Source organism: Trichosurus vulpecula, chromosome 5 (genome assembly GCF_011100635.1).
Source record: "Trichosurus vulpecula isolate mTriVul1 chromosome 5, mTriVul1.pri, whole genome shotgun sequence".
Taxonomy (NCBI): Eukaryota; Metazoa; Chordata; class Mammalia; order Diprotodontia; family Phalangeridae; genus Trichosurus; species Trichosurus vulpecula.
Window position 1 is genome coordinate 251,204,731 of NC_050577.1, and position 6,000 is coordinate 251,210,730.

At 49.7% G+C, this 6,000-nt stretch overlaps 1 protein-coding gene across 1 annotated transcript in view; it reads right to left on the bottom strand.

Annotated features, from left to right (window-relative positions):
- RAP1B (RAP1B, member of RAS oncogene family) overlaps nt 1-1,543 on the bottom strand; it is a 56,130-nt gene extending 54,587 nt beyond the window's left edge. Inside the window, exon 1 of the mRNA XM_036760181.1 lies at nt 1,258-1,543. The gene's annotated coding sequence lies outside the window, so the exon portion shown is untranslated. The remainder of the gene's footprint in view (nt 1-1,257) is intronic.
- Between the last annotated feature and the right edge of the window lie 4,457 nt (nt 1,544-6,000).

Genomic DNA, 6,000 nt, shown 5'->3' on the forward strand with positions numbered 1-6,000 from the left:
GAAGGCAGGAATTGATTTTCTGAGCCATCTCCAGTACCTGGCACATAGTAGGTACTTAATAAACACTGACTTGGGAGTGCAGTACTTTGCTCAAAGGATATCCAGGAAAAAAAGTGGGCCAGCTCTACTGGAGCAGTTTTAAATAATCTACTTCAGGGCTAGGAAGAATCATAGTTCACTGCCCCCCCATTAGATTGTGAGCAGCTAGAGGACAGGAATTGGTTTTCTGTTCATCTCTGGTGCCGGGCACACAGTAGGTACTTAAACGTTGACTCGAGAGTGTAGTACTTTGCTCAAAGGATATCCAGGAAAAAAAAGTGGGCCAGCTCTGCTGGGGCAATTTTCAATAACCCACTTCAAGGCAGGGAAGGATCCTAGCTTGCTGCACAGTGCTTCCCCCTTAGACCACCAGCTCCTCGAGGGCAGGGGCTCTTGGGCCTTTGGGGGCGCCTCCTGGGCTGGGGGGGGGGGGGGTGACCTGGCTTGACCCCGGGAAGCCAGGAGGGGCAGAAGAGCGCTCGGGGCGGTCTCCCCCGGCGAGCAGGCCCCCGAGGAGGGCGCTTCCTGCCCGGCTGCAGGCGGGGAAGGCCCTTTAATCATCGCCTCCCTCTCCGGGGCTGCGGGTGCAGAGCCGGACTAGGTGGGGCTCGCTCGGCCGCCTTCCTCCTACCACTTCCCGAAACAAACGCGAGTCCTCCAGCCCCGTCGCAAGCAACCCCCACCCCATCCCTTCCCTGTCAGCCTCGCAGCCCCGAGGGGGGGGCCGGGGAGTGGTTTCCCCCGAACCTTCCCACCCCCACCCCCGGATTCGGGGACGGTCCGTCCGGTCCAAGGACAACTTTTCTCGTTTCCGCTCTCCAACTTCCACCCACAGCCCGGGTGGGGGCCGGGGGACCCCCGGCGGTGCGAGGGGGGAGGGGGCGGGCGCGGCGGGGGGTGCGGGGAGGCGGACACACGCCTCAGCCCGGCACCGTACACGCCCGCCCGCCCCGCGCCCACCACCGGGAGCGGGAGCGCGTGCGGGTGTGCGAGGAGCGGGTGTGCAAGGGGGGGTCCTCAAGCTCGCACTTCCTCCGCCATGTTTCAGACATTTGACCCCTTCCGCAGAGAGGAGCGCGGCTCCCCGGCGGCGGCGTCTCGTCCCTCCCCGGCTCTGGAGCGGGCGGCCCCGCCACCTGCACGCCCCTCTCCCGCAGCCCCGCTGCCCCGCCCGGGCCTCCTCTTCCTCCTCCTCCCCGCCGCCGGCCCCCCACTCACTCAGGGCGCTGCCACCGAGTCCCCCGGAGGGCCCCCTCCGCAGAGCCGGGCTCTCTCTCGGCGTCTCCGTCTCCGCTCTCCGGCCGCCAAGGCAGGTGGGTCGCCGGGCTGCTACTGCTACCGCCGCCGCTGCCGCCGCCGCCACCTCCCTCCTCCTCCTCTTCCTCCTCTGCCGCCGCTCCGGCTCGTTCCACGCCTGACTCTGGGCGAGGTTTGGCTGGGTCGCCTTGACGTCAGGCGTTCAGCCTCGCTTTCGGTTCCTTCCGCCGGCGGAGAGGGCGGGCGTGGAGCACGGGAGGGGGCGGGGCCGGGGAGGGGAGGGAGGAGGGAAACGAGGCTGGAGAGGCGGGGCTGGGCGGGGCGCCGATGAGCCTGACCTTTTCTCTCTTCCTCCTCCCTGCTCCCTCCCGGCCAACTTCCCCGCTCTCCTTCCTCCTCCCTACTCCCTCTGGGCCAACTCCCCCGCCCTCCTCCCAACTCCCTCCCTCCCTCCCTCCCACGGCTCCGGGAGCGGAGCGAGGCTGAGTCTGGTCCACGTGGAGCGTGAGTCCCGGTAGCAGGCGAGAAGCCTACTGCGTGCTAGGCACCAAGTGCGCTGAGTACTGGGATGGATAGAAAGAAAGGCAAAAGTCACTCTCTGCTTTCAAGGAGGTCACGGTCTAATACAAACAAGATATATGCAGGATGTATTGGAAATGATTAACAGAGGGAAGTCCCTAAAAAATCAATAAACATTTATTAAGTACCTACTGCTAACTGCTGGGAAAATAAAGACAGTCCCTGCTCACTAGGAGCTCATAGTGTAATGAATCAGTCAACATGGATTAAGCACCTACTATGTGTGTGCTAAGTGCTGGGGGTAGAAAAGCAAAAGAGAGTCCCTGCTCACTAGGAGCTCGAAGTCCAATGGAGGCTAGACAACTATATACCAACAAGTCATATTGATGAGGGCACAGTCTCTGGGAACCCCTTGAACCCTTGAACTCTCCTTGAGTCTTCCCACTCCACCTGGCCTTGGCCTGAGGCTATAACCATTAAGCCCAAATGCCTACCTTGCCCAGTCCTCTGTTGTCCAGCTGTTTCCCACCCTTAATCCTGTTTCCCATCCTTAATCCTGATCAAAATATCTATATCCTAGCTGTTACCCTAGCCCTTTATTGTCTGTCATTTCCATAACCCCAGACCACCCCTCAATCCCTCCCACAATCCTCGTGTATATAATCTCCATTTTGCCTCCATGAAGTTGGTCAGATCCAATCTAGCTCAGATTGATCTGGCTCACTTTCCTTACAGGCGTCGCAAGGGGTGGGATCTCTTGGGGCAGGCCTATTTGGCTAACTCTTAATAAACTATCTTTTCCCTGGGCTGAGAAAGCTTGAGTCGAATTCTTTCGGCAGGACCCGGTGTGTCGGTACTTTGGGGTGTCGAGCACCCCTCACCCCAAACCCTCTTCAATATTTGAGGATATATTGGAAATAATCCAGAGAAGGAAGGCGCCGGAAATGAGGGAAATGAGGAATGGCTTCTGTAGTAGGTGGGATTTTAGCAGGGACCAGAAGGAAGGGGAGGCGGGATGGGGAGGCAGTGAACATGCCCACCTAAAGCCAGAGAGATTCTCCACACCTGAATCTAGTTAATAATCACTTATTAAATTCAGAGTGCAAATGTGAAGGCCTGGGAATACAAAAAAACAAGAAAAAAATAAAGCGGTGGCCCAGAAGGAAGTTATATTCTAATGGAGACTGATAACGTATAAAAGTAAGCCGCAAGGGAGGTAGTAAGCATCGTAGGGAAAATCCAAGAAGAAAGTCTAGAACGCTTTCTGGAGAGGAAGGAACATGCGTGGCTTGGGAATCCTTAAAATGGAGCTTTGGGTAGATAACATCCTTTTTGCCTTTTTGTTCATTCCACTTCAGCTCTCCACCTGGTCAACTGGACTTGCAGATATAGCCAAGTCTAGATATATCCTCCCAGATGTTTGTGATGAATAAAAAAAATCATCGATGCCCCTGCTGGCCAAAATGACTCAAGTTGCATTGATTTGGTTTTCTTGTTTGACTTTGGATTGTATTGGGAAAGGGTGCTCCCTGTGAGAAAACTCCCTCCCTCAATTTAAATTGGATCCTGCTTCGCGACTTATACTTGGTGTCAAGGGTACTGAGGGGTTATGTGAGTCGACTAAGGTCACACGCACTCTTGAGTGAAATTCGGTCACTTCAAGCTATCCATTCATTTCTTGAACTCGAGGGAAGATGACATCTAAGACCGTGGAGATATTCACGAGACGAGCTACCCACAGAATGCTTTCTCACTCAAGCTAGTCAGTGAGTGGTTTTCCTCTTTACTTGATGATCATCTTCTACTGTCTTCTCACAGAATCTGAGTCAGAAGAGACCTCAGAAGTCTTAACAATCATAAGGAAAACTTATAGCAATACACTTAAAAATATATAAAGCACCTTTCTTATATCATTTGACTTTGAGCACCACAGCAATCAGGTGAGCTCAGACGTCTGAGGCTCAGAGAAATGTCAGAACTAGGATGGAAACCTAGGTCTTCTCGGGCAGCTCTGTGGTGCGGGGGATAGAGCACTAGTCTTGGAGTCAGGAAGATTTGAGTTTAAATCCAGACAGACACTTAGGGAGCTGTGTGACTATGGCTAAGTCAATTAACCTGTCTTCTTCAGTTTCCTCATGGGTAACATGGGGATAATACTAGCACCTACCTCCCAGGGCGGTTGTGGGGATCAAGGGAGGTAGTATTTGTAAAGTATTTGGCACAGTGCCTAGCACGTAGTAAACACAATATTGTTCTTGAGTTATTTCAGACATGTCCTACTTTCTATGACCCCATTTTCTTTTATTTTTTTTTTTGGCAAAGACACTGGAGTGGTTTGCCATTTCCTTTTACATTTTTACAGATAAGGAGCTGAGGCAAATAGGGTTAAGTGACTTGCCCAAAGTCACACAGCTAGTGTCTGTGGTTATATTTGAACTCGTGTCATCCTCACTCCTGGGCTGGTGCCACCTCGCTGCCCAGGGTTGTTTTGGGGATCAAGTGAGATAATATTTGTAAAGTGCTTAGAACAGTGCCGGATATATGGTAAACACTATATAAATGTTAGCTATTATTATAGAGCACGGACCTGGACTAAGGAAGACTTGAGTTCAAATCCAGCTTGAGACATTTAGCTAGCTGTGCGACTCTGGTCAGGTCACTTAACTTCTGTCTTAGTTTCCTCATTTGTAAAGTGGGAATAGAAATAGCACCTACTTCCCAGGGTTCTTATGAGGATCAAATAAGATAGCATTTGTAAAGGCTGGCATATAGAAGGTGCTTAATGAATATTTGTTTCTTCTTTTGTTTCTCTCCTTCTTTCCTTCCTTCCTTCCTTCCTTCCTTCCTTCCTTCCTTCCTTCCAGGCCTGTTTGCTATCCACTGTTATACTACAATCCACTCTAGACCTGAGAAGGATTCCCTGACACAACTGGCCTGACGAGTCGGTCCAGACTCTGTTTGATGACCTCCTGGTCCATAGACTAATAGGAATCTTTCTGTTGAGTTTCTTATGCATGACAATCTCAGTGGCAATCAGCCAGTCCTCTGGAAGGTACTTACCGATATGAACAGATTACACATTTAACCCCACAGTTCCAGGCTGTCATCCTCGAGTTCCTCCACAACTGTATATTTCTAGATGCCACCCAGACCCAAGTGACTGTTTAATTAGATCTAGAACATTTTGTTTATTGATATTGGATTGAGTACTCACAGATACTTCATGCTTCTAAATACTATCTGGGAGTGGAGATTTCCTTAAAGGTCCAAAGTTATCAGGGGAAGATGGCCACGCGGAACATTTGTACACGTAGAATTTGAACTCTTGAATATGGATGTCTTCTACTTGTTGGATTTAAGGTATACCACAGTTCCCCCTTTCCAGGGGTTGGTTCAATTTTTCCTACTAAGGCTAGAGGAATATTAATATTCTATTATTTTTCTCTTTTAGCTTAAAGGCTCTCATGTTTATGGGAACGTGATATTTCTTCCTCTATGGAAACCCAAACCTTTCCCCAAATCTCTATCCATTAATCACACGGATAAAGATTAGAACCTGCCAGATTTTCTTTTCTTAAAAAAAAGGGGACGGAGGGGTGTGTGCCAAATAATAGCAATAAAATGACAATGAACAAAAGCAAAAGACATTTCTGGTAGTGTATTCAATAGTTACACTGCCATATTTATTATGGGCAACATTATGTCATTGTAATTATAATGGAGCAGTTAGGTGACCCCATGGACAGAGGCCTTTTAGTCAAGAAGGCTTGAGTTTAAATCTGGCCTCAGATACGACTCTCAATGTGGCCCTGTACAAGTTGTTAACCTCAGTTTCCTCATCTGTAATATGGACATAATACTTGCACCTACATCCCAGGGTTGGTATGAGGATGATAATAATTGTAGTGAGCTTAGCATGGGACCTGGCATACAGTAAGTGCTATATGAATGTGTGTTATTTTAGCAATTTCCTTTTTAAAGTATTCATTTCCTTTATAAAGTATTTAGTTTCATTTTACTGTTCCTTCAGTTTACATTGTTACAGTGATAATCTTTGTGTATACCACTTTCCTGGTTGTGCTTACTTCTCTTTGCATAAGTTCATATATATTTTCCCCATTGCAGCTAATTTTGGGGGATAATTATTGGAGCTTTTTAAAAAAGTGTAGTTGGTAATGTATTGGG